A 14,595-nucleotide genomic window follows, 5' to 3' on the forward strand; every position below is an offset into this window, starting at 1 on the left:
AATTACTACTTTTTTTTTTCTTTAAGAAACATCTCACAAGTAGTTGTCATGTTGGAAAACATCACTTTAGTACTTGAATTTTGGTTTTGTTCGCCTTCATTATTCATTTTAATAAATGAGTATTCTTGGTTTATTTTTCAGATGCCTGTAGTCAGTCCCTCCTCCTCCTCTCTCTCTCTCTTTCTCTCTCTCTCTCTCTCCCCCCCTCCCTCCCTCCCTCCCCCTCACTCCCCCTCTCCTTCTCTCTCTCCCTCTCTCCCTCTCTCCCTCTCTCCCTCTCTCCCTCTGCTTTTCCTCCTCTGATATGCTGCAATTTACTAATTTGTTTGGTGGTTGAGACTCTCCCAAAGTCATCTAAATTGCACTGGGTTTCTTGGGTAAACAGAGAATTATATATGATTAATGTAAAAATTTCAGGGGTGGATTGAATGGAAATTGAAGATTGAAGGTTCATTTGATTCAACTTTTCCAAAGCTTTTAAAAGCTTTGCTGTTTGGAAGGAGGAATGAAATCAATTTAATGGGCAGCTAGTTGAGAAATTGTGAACTTATTGTAGAGAAGAGCATGATGGTGGGTTGGAAAATAAAGATTCTACCTTTGTGTTCAACGTTTACCAGCTAGTACTTCATTTTGCACAGGCCACTTAGTCTCCCTCTGCTTCAGTTTTGTCATTTGTAAAATTCAGGGATGGATTTAGATTCATCCATTTTAATAGGCAGAGTTACTATTAATATACTTAATCAAGTCGGTGATGATTGTGGGCCTACGTAGAATATTTTGTTCTACTCTGCAAGTTTCCACATGTGACTATAACCTTGTGTCTCAGTTCAGCTCTTTTGGAGAATGAAATTATTCAATAATCAGCTCATCGTCAACTCCATGTATTTGAAAACTCTCGATGAGTTGTTTGAGACTTATGCCTTCATTGATTGATTTGTTAATTACCCTATAGGAAAGCACAGGTCAATTAATGCAGCGCTATGGATAAATGCACACCTCCTACATTTGTTTTACTGATACAGGGAGAAATCCATGATGTGAATATTAATTATCATCACCCCTCCCTCCCCACCCCTTTGTTCATTTGGTGCCTTTTGCACACTCCCTGCTTATTAGCTGATTTCTGAACTCAGCACAGTAGAGGTCTAAATTCAGTGAATTCATGCCATCTGTAAATGAGCTTTCAATTCTGTTCCTCTGTTGAAATTAGGGATGTGACATAGTTATTACATGGAAGGGTTAGCATGGATAGGATTTGATTATGTGGAGGTAGAATGTTGTGTTAGAAGGAAAGCACTTGCCTGGGGACAGATTTGAGTGTGACTGAATCGCTAGCTGCCAACTTTCCTCTTTTTAACAGGAGACATATTTTGTTTTTAAATGAGATGACAACCAAGTGAATTATCAAGACCTAGTGAATTTTTAGAGTCCTTTTCATTTACTTGAGTTCCGTTTAACCTTGCTTTCGATGTCATTCTGTGCATTACTGTCAAAGGACACGGCTTCCTTTGAAGTTGCTGCTGGCGGAATCATGATGGTAAAATATAAGAGGGGTTCCCAGTAAAGCTCTTAGCGATACACAGTGATGCCTTATTACCTAAGTAAAAGCCTACGTGTGGGGGTGCTTAAAAATGTAGTGTGTAAAGGGAGGATAAATGATAATGAACAGTAAGATGGGAGAAGCATTTCTCATGAATTAGAGATGCCCTTTCATAATTCAAGAGTCACCGAACGAGGAAAGGCTTGAAATAGCCTGAAAAGCATCTGGGAGCAATCTGTAATCCTTACGAGGCAGTGGAAGAGCCTGTGTCACTCGCATACATGGCGCTAAAACTGCTCATGTGGGATTATGGAGGAAGGAGGATTCTGTGACTTGTAAAACCTCTTGCAATGAAATGCCCAGAGTTTTGAATATGAATTATACTGCAAGGTCCCAGGTGCTTAAATAAATGATTAACTGGCAGTGGTTCGCAACCTGTGGGTTGCGACCCCTTTGGGGCTCGAACGACCCTTTCACAGGGGTCGCCTAAGACCATCGGAAAACACATATATCATTACATATTGTTTTTGTGATTAATCACTATGCTTTCATTATGTTCAATTTGTAGCAATGAAATTGGGGGTCACCACAACGTGAGGAACTGTATTAAAGGGTCGCGGCATTAGGAAGGTTGAGAACCACTGGATTAGAGTGAAGGAGGCAGATTTAAAGGTCCTGAGGAAGTTTTAATTTAAATTTTGTTTATTTGCATGTGAAATGTTATCCTTTAGTCTTCCTTTATTTTCATTTTTTCAATTACAGTTGACAGTATTATTTTGTATTAGTTTCAGGGGTAGAGCATGAAGGTTAGACATATAATTTAGGAAGTGACCCCCCCAGTAACTCTAGTATGCATCTGGCACCACACATGTTATCCTTTACATTTCATGCCCCATACTCACTCTTCTTATGCCTGGTCACTACCACCACTGTGCCTAGTTTTGAAGATTTAGGTCACTCTGAGGAACCCCTCACCCCATTTTTTCCTTTCATGGAACATTTGTTATAAGAAAAGGTATTCCATTCCAAGCCTTTAAGGCAAGTGTAGATAAAAATACACACATTCAAAACCTCTTCTAGTAACTTTTTAGGAAGCCATCTTTTAATACATTGGACTGTTGCAGAAAAATTATTATAGTAATGAAAGGCTCATCCTTTGGGGTTTGGGAAACCCTTAAACAGAGATTTTGAAAAGACTTATTTGTTGTACTAGACTCTGACTTGAATTGCTCACCTTAACCCATCTAAAGAGGGGGAAATATTTTACGTAATATGGCTACATCAGAACAAGTTGCATCTTGTTTTTTGCTTTTGTGTAAGTAATTATGATTATGTGTAATTACAACGTTGTACCCTGTCTTTTTCTTTTTTATATGCTAATTGGCATTTCCCCATTTTATTATAAACACAAAATTTTTTGATGGCTGACAAAATTGTGGTTAAGTAAATGATATAATTGAATCAAATTTACTTACTCCCCTCCATCATTGGACAAATAAATGGTTTCCATGCTTTATTAAGTGTAGTATTGTTTGTTGTTAAATCTTTCTTGGAAATTTTCTCTAGCTTTTGCCGATTTTGACATTGAATAATGGTTTCGTTTAGCATTTGCATTAGCTTCTGCCTTTTATATCTCCAAGTGTTTGGAGTTGGTCTTTTTGTTATGCTGTCCTGGATGCCTCTAGGTGTTCTCTGTATTTCTCTCAGGTAGGATAATTTCCCCACCTTCTTAAAAATCATCTTCTTCTGATTGTACAATAGGGAGTATTTGTGCAAGCCATGTATTTATGCTGTGAAAGTTATCTTCCCAGTCATCCTGATGATATGAGATGTGTATCTAGAACCAGAGTAAACTTTGCCCATGGGATGGCAAAAAAAACCTGACCTTTGAACTGTCAATGTCTAGATAAGTCAAAGGTACTGTTACTTGAGAATTAAATTCCCGGGTCACTCGTGAGAATGAGGTGGAGGTTCTTGTGCCACAGAAATAAGCATTTTCAGGACCCCCATGGGAGGATGAGATGTGGAAGATTTTATTGGAGTGGAGTTACATTCCTCAGTTTCCAATGTCCCATCTCCCCCAAGCCAGTCCTGAAAGGGGAGCAGCTGGAGTCCAGCAGTGCCAGAGGAGGGACAGTGTCCAGAGTTCCTGTTCCATGTTGCAGCCCGTGTAGTTCAGTATCCGAGCTAAATAAAGTCCATTAGTCCACGTGTGGCACACATGGCCCTGAGCCAAGCTGGTGCCTGGGAGCGTGCCCCTGCAGCAGGAGTCACAGGAGCCAGGCTCCCTGGAGCCAAGAGAGGAGAGAGGACTTTCTTTGTTTGGAAGTTTATATATTTAGATTCTGCGCCCTTGCAGTGGCCACTCCCATCTTGGCCACTGACTTGCTTTCAGGTGTGATTTATGGGAAAGCACCTTCCCATCATCTCACTTAGACCTTACTGGACATGCATCTAAACTGCGTTTGTCTACCAGTGGTTCTCAACCTTCCTAATGCCGCGACCCTTTAATACAGTTTCTCATGTTGTGGTGACCCCCAACCATAAAATTATTTTCGTTGCTACTTCATAACTGTAATTTTGCTACTGTTATGAATCGTAATGTAAATATCTGATATGGAGGATGTACTTTCATTGTTTGCGACCCACAGGTCGAGATCAGTCAGCAGGGAAAGACTCATAGTGAATAAATGGCATGCCTGTATTATTTGGTCTTCCTTTCCACTCCTTTTCTGTTAAATAACAACCAGGTTATTACAATGGACAGCATCAGTTCCTGGGAATATTTTGGGAGTATTGCATATTTTGAAAAAATTGTTTATGAAAGTTATTTATGGTCCTCTCTTTGCTATTTTTTATTTTGTTGTCATTACCTAACATGATGCTACTGATGCATGGATATGGATTTATTTAGTTTCGCTTTTTTTTCCCTCTTGTAAAAGAAGCATATAATTACTTAACTTCTTTTAGAGGATGGAAGAATCCTCCTCTCTACTTTCTATTACCCAATGAGAGTCTCTCATTTTTGGCTGGCATTCAGATTTCTAAATAAAGATTTAGTTTTTGCTTATTTTTTAAATGATAAAGTAAACACCATCTGAGAAGAGCCCACTCAGTGCACAACAAATGGTGGAAAATGGGAGGAGAAAAAAACTAGGAAAACTTAGTTTGGATTTTTATAGTTTATTTATGATTGTAGAACATTTTTTATTTTATTTCTATAGATTTTGAAAGTCTTCCTGGAGTTTCCAGCAGTGCCAAGTGTTGGAGAAATTTTTTTCTGTCCCTGATAGTGAAGTGATCAAAAACAACCCCGCAGGAGGTGAGTGAAGAGTGGTCACAGGTAATGTCTTCTCTTTTTAATACTATTGATATGTGTTCAGTACTGTTCAGTAATGTACTTAAAAAAGCCCAGTTGAACTTACATATCCAAGTGAGCATTATCTTTTTGAGAGGCCATTCTCTATCTTCTACTCAAAACATTAAATATTTTCTCTGCATCTTGATTCTCTGTTACCTTTCTTTAAAGCATCCTGTTTTCTGTGGTGGCAAATCTCAATTCTGTGATGGTGTATTTGAAAAGTAGTAGGAACTTTAGAACTGGGTGAATCAGGGGAGCTCTAATTTTAATAAAAAAACAGAAGGAGCCCTGGCTGATTTTGCTCAGTGGTTAGAGTATCGGCCCGAGGAATGAAGGGTTGTACGTTCAATTCCCAATCAAGGGCATGTACCTTGGTAACAGTTTGATCCCCAGCCTTGTGGGGTGAGTACAGGATGAGAGGGAGCAACCAATGGATGTGTCTCTGACACTGATGTTTCTCTCTCTCTCCCTATCCTTCCTCCCACTCTCTCTAAAAAAAAATATTCAATGGAAAAATATCCTCAAGTAAGGATTAAAAAAACAACACACACACACACACACACACACACATACACACAGAAGGAGCAATAATGTAACAAAACCAGTTTTTCTTCTTGTAATTTTTATATGTACTAGTATTTGGAGGCTCATGTTCCGTATTGAAAAAGTTAATTCTAAGAAGAGGTGACTCTAAGTTTTAAACAATGATATTGTTAAAATAAGAGGTTAGGCTTCATATCTTACAGAGAAGCATATATTATTTATTTGACTATATAAATCTTGGTATTCTTTCTTTTAAAATTTAAATTCTTAATTGTTTAAAGTATTACATAAGTCTCCTTTTCCCCCCATTGACCTCTTCCCGGCCGCTCCCATCCCCCAGCATATGCCCTCACCCCCCTACTGTCTGTGTCCATTGGTTATGCTCATATGCATGCATACAAGTCCTTTGGTTGATCTCTTACCCCCCATCCCCCCATACCCACCCTCCCCTGCCTTCCCTCTGAGGTTTGACGGTCTGATTGATGCTTCTAGGTCTCTGGCTCTATTTTTGTTCATCAGTTTATGTTGTTCATTATATTCCACAAATGAGTGCGATCATGTGATATTTATCTTTCTCTTACTGGCTTATTTCGATTAGCATAATCTCTCAGGTCCATCCATGCTGTTGCAAATGGTAAGAGTTCCTTCTTTTTTACAGCAGTGTAGTATTCCATTGTGTAGATGTACCACAGTTTTCTAATCCACTCATCTGCTGATGGGAACTTAGGCTGTTTCCAAATCTTAGCTATTGTAAATTGTGCTGCTATGAACATAGGGGTGCATATATCATTTTTGATTGGTGTTTCTTAAATTTTGGTATTCTTATTGAAATCAGTCAATCAGTCAGTATTGTAGAAAGAGTTCTTATATTAATCAGGTTAAATAGAATGAGATCTGAATTTCCTTATAAGGTATACCTCTAAGACTTTGTAATTCATATCTTACTGGTGGTGTGTTTTGCATTTTCCCCCTCAAAGTGTTATTAGAGTGTTGTTAAAAATGCACATTAAAAATTCAAATGACTAGGCCCCAATCTAGTGTTTCAGCATCAGGAACAGAATGGTAAGAGGCAGATTTTAGGAATCTGCCTTTAAAGGTAAAGATTGACATTCTTTACCTCTAACTAATCTTTGTATTTTTTATTCAGTGATTTCCTTGATTTTTGCTTTGAATATAACAACACCAGTAATCTTAGTTTACTGTTTTGACACAAGATTATGTTCTCAAGTAGCTCATTATTAGATCAAATGAAGAATGTAATTAAATATAACTGTATTTGAACTTTAAGTCTAAATTAAAAATGTATATATTTTTTTCTTGGATGTAAATGGATAAATCTGTATTTGAGATCTAGATGCCAAATACTAAATTTTATGAAACATCTCTTCAAATTTGCTAATTTGTACTTCAGGTTTCTTACTCATATTGAGGCTAAAGAGTAAGAGGGTAGGTAAGCATTGGAAGCACCTGGGATCTGTGCCACACTGCACTTAGCATCCAGTCCAGCGTTTTTCAGGAAACATGTGATGAGGGTTTTGCTGTGCAATTTATGGTTCAAACAGAGGAAATCCTTTCTTTCTAGTGCCCTGAGATTTGTGAAGCTCTCTGAAACTTTCAAGGGGAGTATTAACATGAAATGAAACAGGCTTTGCTATGAACTTATTTTTATTACTATGTACATTCTTTAGTAATCATTCTTATAAATTTATTAATTTTACAAAATGTAAGCATTATGTATAAAGTTCACTATTTTATAGATATTTTCAATCCTACAAATTATACCTTTACTTTAATATTTATAATATTATTAGAGGCCCAGTGCACAAAATTTGTGCACGGAGGGTGGGGTGTCCCTCAGCCCGGGCCTGCACCCTCTCCAATCCAGGACCCCTTGGGGGATGTCCGACTGCCCTCTTGCAATCTGGGACTGCTGGCTCCTAACTGCTCGCTGCCTGCCTGCCTGATCACCCCTAACCACCTCTGCCTGCTGGCCTGATGCCCCTAACTGCTCACCTGCCTGCCGGTTCGCCCCTAATTGCTCCCCTGCCTTCCGGCCTGATCGCCCCCTAACTGCCCTCCCCTTCCGGCCTGATCGCCCCCTAACTGCCCTCCCCTGCCAGCCTGATCACCCCTGACTGCCCTTCCCTGCCGGCCTGATCTCCCCTAACCGCCTCTGCCTCGGCCCCTGCCACCATGGCTTTGTCTGGAAGGACATCTGGAAGATGTCCAGTCTAATTAGCATATTACCCTTTTATTAGTATAGATAGCATTCTGGGCATGTTAATATTGACAGTTAATAATATACTTTATGTAAAATAAAAATGTGGCAATAGATTTAAAAGTTAAGTCTATTACTTCAGATGATTGTTTCTTTATCATAACACAAAATTTACCATTTTAACCATTTTAAGTATATAGTTTAGTATTAGGTATGTTTAGATTTTTGTGCAACTGACCTCCAGGATGCTTTCATCTTGCAAAACTGAATCTTTATATACATGATAAAAACTTCTCCTTTACTCCTCCCCCAGCCCCTGGCAACCACTTGTTCTATTTTCTGTTTCTATGAATTTAACTATTCTAGATACCCCATATAAGTAGAATCATACAGTATTTGTCTTTAAAAAAATATTTTAAATTTAATTTTATATATAGAGAAAGGGAGAGGGAGAGAGAGAGAAATAGAAACATTTATTTTGAGAGAGAATCATTGATGGGTTTCTCCCTGTCAGCCCCCCACCAGGGATCAGCCCGCAACCCTGGTATGTGCCCTGACTTGGAATCAAACTGGCAACCTCTTGGTGCATGGGTAGACACTCAACCACTGAGCCACACTGGTCTTTTTGTGACTGGCTTATTTCACTTGAAATACTGTCCCCAAGGGTCAATCATATTGTAGCATATGTAAGAATTTCCTTTCTTTTTAGGGTTGAATAGTATTCCATTGTATGTATATTCATTCATTTGTTGACCAATGTTCGGGCTGCTTCCCCCTTTTGGCTATTGTGAAAAATGCTGCTATACATGGGTGTACAAATATCTGTTCGAGTTCCTGTTTTCACCTCTTTTGTGTATATACCTAGAAGTGGGATGACTGGATCATATGGTCATTTTTAATTTTTTGATGAACTGCCATACTATTTTCCATAGTGGCTGCACCATTTTACATTCCCACAAATAATACACAGGAGTTCCAGGTTCTTCACGCCCTCACCAACACTGAGGGATTTTTTTGATAGTAGTTATCCTAATGGGTGTGAGGTGATATCTCACTGTGGTTTTGATTCCTATTTCTCTAATGATTAGTGATGTTAAACATTTCTTCATATGCTTATTGACCATTTGTATATTTTCTTTGGAGAAGTGCCTAGTAAAGTCTTTTGCCCATTTTTAAATCAGGTCATTTGTCTTTTTGTTGTTGAGTTGCGGATATTAATCCTTTATCAGTTATATAATTTGCAAGTATTTTCTCCCATTCTGTAATTTGCCTTCTCATTCTGTTGATTATGTCCTGTGCACAGAAGTTTTAAGTTTTGATGTAGTTCAAATTTATTTTCACTTTTGTTGCCTGTCCTTTCAGTGTCATATCTAAGAAATCATCGCCAAATCCAGTGTTTTGAAGTTTTCTTCTATATTTTTCCTCTAAGGGTTTTATAGTTTTAACTCTTATGCTTAGATCTTTGATCCATTTTGAGTAAATTTTTGTATATGGTGTAATGGAAGGATCCAACTTTATTCTTGTCCATGTAGATATCCAGTTTTCCCAACACGATTGGTTTAAGAGAAGTTTATATTTTTAAAGAAAGTTTAGAATAAGGAAAATCAGTCACAAATGGCTATGTTGTGTCTATGAAGGAATTCTTATTATGTCCTCTGTTTCTTATTAAGATATTTCAGAAAGTAAAGGGATTTTGAAACTCACTTTAAACTGAGATTTAATAATTGTAGGTAGGCATAGAGCCTTTAAGTTTTATGTTAGTTTTTCAATGGATGATGACTTCATATATTTGCAATTTAATTATAGCAAACTCTGAGTTTTGGTCTGTAGGTAGGTAGGGGTGTGTGTGTGTGTGTGTGTGTGTGTGTGTCCTGTTACTGGCTTTTCCCAGTTAACTCCAGCCAATGAGAGATTCTCTAATGTTTTTGGGAGCTTTTGTTTCAAGACCCTAAACAGAATCAACATTCTCATGATAAAGAATAACCAGTAATGCTCTGGCCAGTGTTCTCAGTGGTTAGAGCATAGCCTGTGCACTGAAGGGTCAAGGGTTGAATTCCCTGTCAAGAGCACTTACTTGGGTTGCAGGTTCGAACCCGGGCTCCAGCTGGGGCACATGAGGGAGACAATCAATCAATGTGTATCTCACATTGATGCTTCTCTCTCTCTCTCCCTCCCTCCCTTCCTCCCTCCCTCCACTCCCTCCTGCCTTCCCTTCCACTCTCTTTAAAAATAAAAAATATCCTCAGGTGAGGATTAACAAACAAACAAAATAGAATAGCCAGTAATAAATCCCAGGAAAATCTATAGCCAGCTTGAACAAGTCACTTGTCTGTGTAACAAAAGTTATTTGGAACCTGGTTTTGCCTCTTAGCTCTAAAAAGCAATTATGTACACTGACACAATGATATTTACACTGATTTTGGAAAGGTCAAAAACCAAGTATTATGCCCTTAGAAGTGTGGTTATTTCTTGGGAGGAGAGGAGGGCGTTGAGGGTGGGTTTGGGAGAATACAAAAGCAAATATGTGTTACTAAGATAAAAGCTTGGGGAAGATTCTTAGAAGGTAGAGGGAGAGACTTAGATGGGTGTGGGAGTAACATGGATAATGAAAGGACCTAACACTTTAGGTGTATTACTTCTTTGGAGGAAATGATACAGATACCAAAGGTAGCACAGCAAGGACTAAAAGTAAAAAATGGGCCTGAAAGGGTAGAAGACAATTTGGTATAAAACGTGTATGATAGTCCTGTGGAGATGCTGTCCGTGGAATTCATGTGTTATGGATTTTGGATGTGGTCTCAGAACAGTGAGACAAATAGCAGGTAGACAGAGGCAATTACAGATATTCTGAGCTGTTGGGAGAATTATTTGAATACAGTATCTCAGGGTCAAGAGCTATCTACACGAGAAAAGGGTAGCAGTGAAGCAAAATGCTATCCGTTCGAATGTAATACCGGGATGCCTGAGTCCAGCAGAATTGGGATGGTGAGCGAAGAATGTTTCTCTGTGGTTTCCCTGGCTTTGTGTGGAACCAGTGGCAAGCCATTTCCAAAGTGTTTTTTTAAGTATATCTTTTTATTGATTTGAGAGAGGAAGGAAGAGGGAGAGATAGAAACATCAATGATGAGAGAGAGTCATTGATTGGCTGCCTCCTGCACATCCCACATTGGGGATTGAGCCTGCAACCTGGGCATGTGCCAGGACCAGGAATCAAACTGTGACCTCCTGGTTCATAGCTTAATGCTCAACCACTGAGCCATGCTGGATGGGCACCAAAAGTGGTTTTGAATCAAAATCTAGTCTCAAGATTGGTCCGGGACTAGGTTTTCTATGGAAATAACTCAAAAAGATACCTAAAAATGACCTCTTAATCAAACCAGCTATCTAATGCTCTCATTCTACAATTTGTTCATTCTGTTCATGTATTTTTATAATTTTATAGATTTAAAAACTTTTGTGTGTGAACTTAGTCATTTTATTTATTCATTTTTGTCTCCTCATATGTTTCATCACCCTTATAATTTTGTTCTGGATGAGTTGGGATGTTCTCCAGTTCTGTATGTGTCTTCCAATTGAACAGAATGGCTTAGAATAAATGTATATGATGTATGTTTGGTCACGTTTCTATGTCATTTTTAACATCATTCTTGGAATACTTTGTCTTTCTTGGTCTTTAAGGGTGCAGGGCTTCATTGATGCCCTCAGAAAAGTGACTAATGACTTCAGCAGAGACCAGAGGTCCTCACACTGTGGTCCCCAGATGAGCAGCAGCCTCTCCTGGGAAACTTGTTAGAAATGTCAATTCTTGGATCAGAAACTCTGACGCTAGAGCTCAGAAATTTGTATTTAACAAGCCCTCTAAATAATTCTGATGCATGTTAACGTTTGAGAAATGCTCTGGACACTCTCATTAGCGACAGACCATTGTCCAAGTCATTCATTTTCTCTAGCTCTTGGTCTCCTGACCAGATAGATTAGGGTTTCTCAAACGTTGGTGTGCGCATGAATTATCCAGTGAGCTTGTTTCAAAAATGTCAGAGAGCAGTAAATCTGTCCTAACCTCATGCCTCAAGATTCTGATTCAGCAGGTGTTGGATGGCTCACTGGTGAGCAAACCCTACCAGTTATCTCTCTTCAGCAAGCTGCCCCAAGTAGTTTTATCCATGATCTGGACCAATGGATGTGTCTTGAGTTTCCTTCAAGCCCCAAACTGATGTGATTTAAAGTGGCCTTTTTTGAGTTCAATAGCTGAAAGCTTGGGTCCAGAGCTTTATTAGCAAAATACTGCCTGGATGATTTTTCACTGAAGCCATTATGTTTGGATTTATTTCCTTGAAAAATATGGTTCTTTCTTGCCTACCCAGATTACTATTTGAGATTTTTCTGAGGCTTATCCTCTTTGACAAGGCAGTTTGCTCACCAAAAGAGCTTTCTGATGCTTGTAAATTTAGAGATTGCATTATGTGGTTTTCAAAAAAATTTATAATAATTATTAAAAAACTATAAACACTGGTTCTAAAGAAGTACCACTTTATATGGAGATCTTTTCTTCCCTTCTCTTAGTCCCAGTCTCTAAGCTTTTTCCCTATGCATGGTGATGCTTCCCTTATTTCACTGCCATCCCTACTTTTGTTTGTTCCTTTAATTTTTATAGTACAACCTGATGAGAACTATTTTTTGTGTGAGTTTTCCTCTTTGTCTCACTGGCTGCTCCTTCTCAGTCTTTTTTTTTTCCCATAATAAAAGTAATACTTTTAAATTTATTAAGTACTCAGATATTCCCACAGATTGTTTTTTAAAAAAATATTTGTAATTGATTTATTTTTTTGTATTTCCTTGTTTAAAGTATTACATATAGTATTACATATGTCTCCTTCCCCCCATTGCCTTCTCAGTCTTTTTTTTTTTTCCATCTGTCTTTCTCTGGGGCAGGCCTCAGTTCTTTTCTTTACATCTCACCTACATGCTCTCCCCTCAGGCAGGGCCTTCATGTCTATGTGGTCCTTGCCCAAATGTTACCCTAACACCATCCTTTATAAAGGAGCATCTGACTCTCACAGCTCTCTTTTGAACTTGAGTCCCATGTAATAAGCTGCCTACTGGATGTCCCACAGGCAGATCAGGTTAATGTATGCAAAACTGAACTGTCATTCTCCCCCCCCCCGCCCCCGCCACCCCGCTCCCCCAGACTGGGCCTTCTCTCATGTTCTCTGTCTCGGTGAATGGCATCACCATCACCCTGATGTAGCTACATTTATCTGGCATTTCCCACATGTCAGGCACTGTCCTAAGAACTTGCATGTAACTCCTCACAAAACCCTTTGAGATAGACTCTGTTATTATTCCCATTATACAGATGCGGAAACCAAAGCATATGGAGTTTAAGTAACTTTCCCAAGGTCACAAAACTATTCATTGGTGGAGATGGACTCCCAGAGCAGGTAGTCCTGATCATTGTGCTCTGGTACCTTCCTTTCTCAGTAGCCTGAGCCCGAAATCTAGGATTACTCTTAGCTTAGCCCCGCCCCCCCCCCCCACGTGTATCTGGCCAGGCCTCCTGAGCCCACCTTCCAAGTCTCTCTTAAAAGCACTTCCACGTTCATTATAAGTGCTCTATTCCATGCCGCTTGCCCCCACTGTTATAATTGGTGTCCTCTTTCCATCCATTTCCTTATATTATTATCAGTCTTATTCTTTCTAGTAGTTACTCTCATCATGACACCTCTACATTCGCCAGCCTCCCCCTCCACAGTCAGTGATCCAGTGTGGGACAAATCTTCTATTATCCACTTCACTGTTGAGCAAACCCCACCAATTCTGAGGAGCAGGACGTTCAGACATTTGAAGAGTCTGACCGTGAGTTGACCGCTAGAAGAGTGCAGGTAATACCTGGGTGGTACCTGACATTTTGAGGGTTAGGAAGTAAAAGAGAAGAGAAATGCTATCTTTTGATTAGTCTTTGCCTCTTTTGGAACGAAGCTTCTACTTACTGTAATAAAAAATGTCAGAGTCTATTCTGGCCCAGAGAGAGATTGACAAGAAGAAGAGTGCTCTTCTTACGCCCACTCCAAGTCTGTGCTCCAGCCACAGTGAACTGGCACTCCCTGCGGTACAGCATCTTATCTCTTCTTCCTCCGGGCCTTCAAAAGTACTCTTCCTTCTCCCTAGAATACTCCTCCCCCAGTGCCCCATTTGCCTGGCTAACACTACCATTTTTATAACAACTGGAAATATTTTTCTGATCTTACCTACATTCCAAAGTTTGGGTTAAGTGCTTTTCCTTATATGCTGCCACAGCTAACCATTCTTTTCTTACCATGTGGCTCTTCAGACTTTGTTTTGATTGTTCAGTTGCTTCTTTTAGACTGTAAATTTCATCTTATTTATTACTGTGTTTCTGTCACCCAGTAGGGGTGTTAAGTAGATGTTGATGTATGGAAGACTAAATGAGTATTTAAATGAGCTAATTGATTTCTGCCACGCTTCTTATCTTTGTGCAGTAACTCTAGAAGGGGGATATATCAGTTGGGGTTAAGCTCACCCAGAAGTAACTACCAGGATCAATGGCTTAAACAAATTAGGGGATTATTTTTCTTCCTCAGAAAATAAGTCTGGAACTAGGCTATCCAGGCTTAGTAGAGTGGCCCCTTGATTATCAGGGACCCACTGTCTTCCTTCTCCACTCACCTGGGTGTGATCCTGGCACCCCTGTTCTCATGTCAGCATGGCTGCTGGAACGCTAGCCACCTGCAGGTCCTCATTCTAGGAATGAAGGGAGCAGTCAAAAAGCAAAAGGAAGCTTTGTCAACGGTTTGCCTTCTGCCCCCTCTCCACCCCTTTCAGGGGCTTGCTTTCCTGAAAGGTCTTCAAGGATTTCCCCTCAGCTCATTGATTGGAGGATATCACAGTATCACTTCTGGCTGCAAAGGAGGC

At 39.4% G+C, this 14,595-nt stretch overlaps 1 protein-coding gene across 6 annotated transcripts in view; it reads left to right on the plus strand.

Moving 5' to 3' along the window:
- Positions 1 to 14,595, plus strand: part of FHIP1A (FHF complex subunit HOOK interacting protein 1A) — a 211,542-nt gene that overhangs the window by 53,406 nt on the left and 143,541 nt on the right. For 4 of the 6 annotated variants that reach the window (XM_070415308.1, XM_070415311.1, XM_070415313.1 and 1 more), the window contains exon 2: positions 4,765 to 4,883. The gene's annotated coding sequence lies outside the window, so the exon portion shown is untranslated. The remainder of the gene's footprint in view (positions 1 to 4,764; positions 4,884 to 14,595) is intronic. The other 2 variants (XM_070415310.1, XM_070415312.1) reach the window with 1 other exon arrangement.

This window comes from Myotis yumanensis, unplaced genomic scaffold (genome assembly GCF_028538775.1).
Source record: "Myotis yumanensis isolate MYYU_CA2020_CCGP unplaced genomic scaffold, mMyoYum1.0.hap1 SCAF_5, whole genome shotgun sequence".
NCBI lineage: Eukaryota > Metazoa > Chordata > Mammalia > Chiroptera > Vespertilionidae > Myotis > Myotis yumanensis.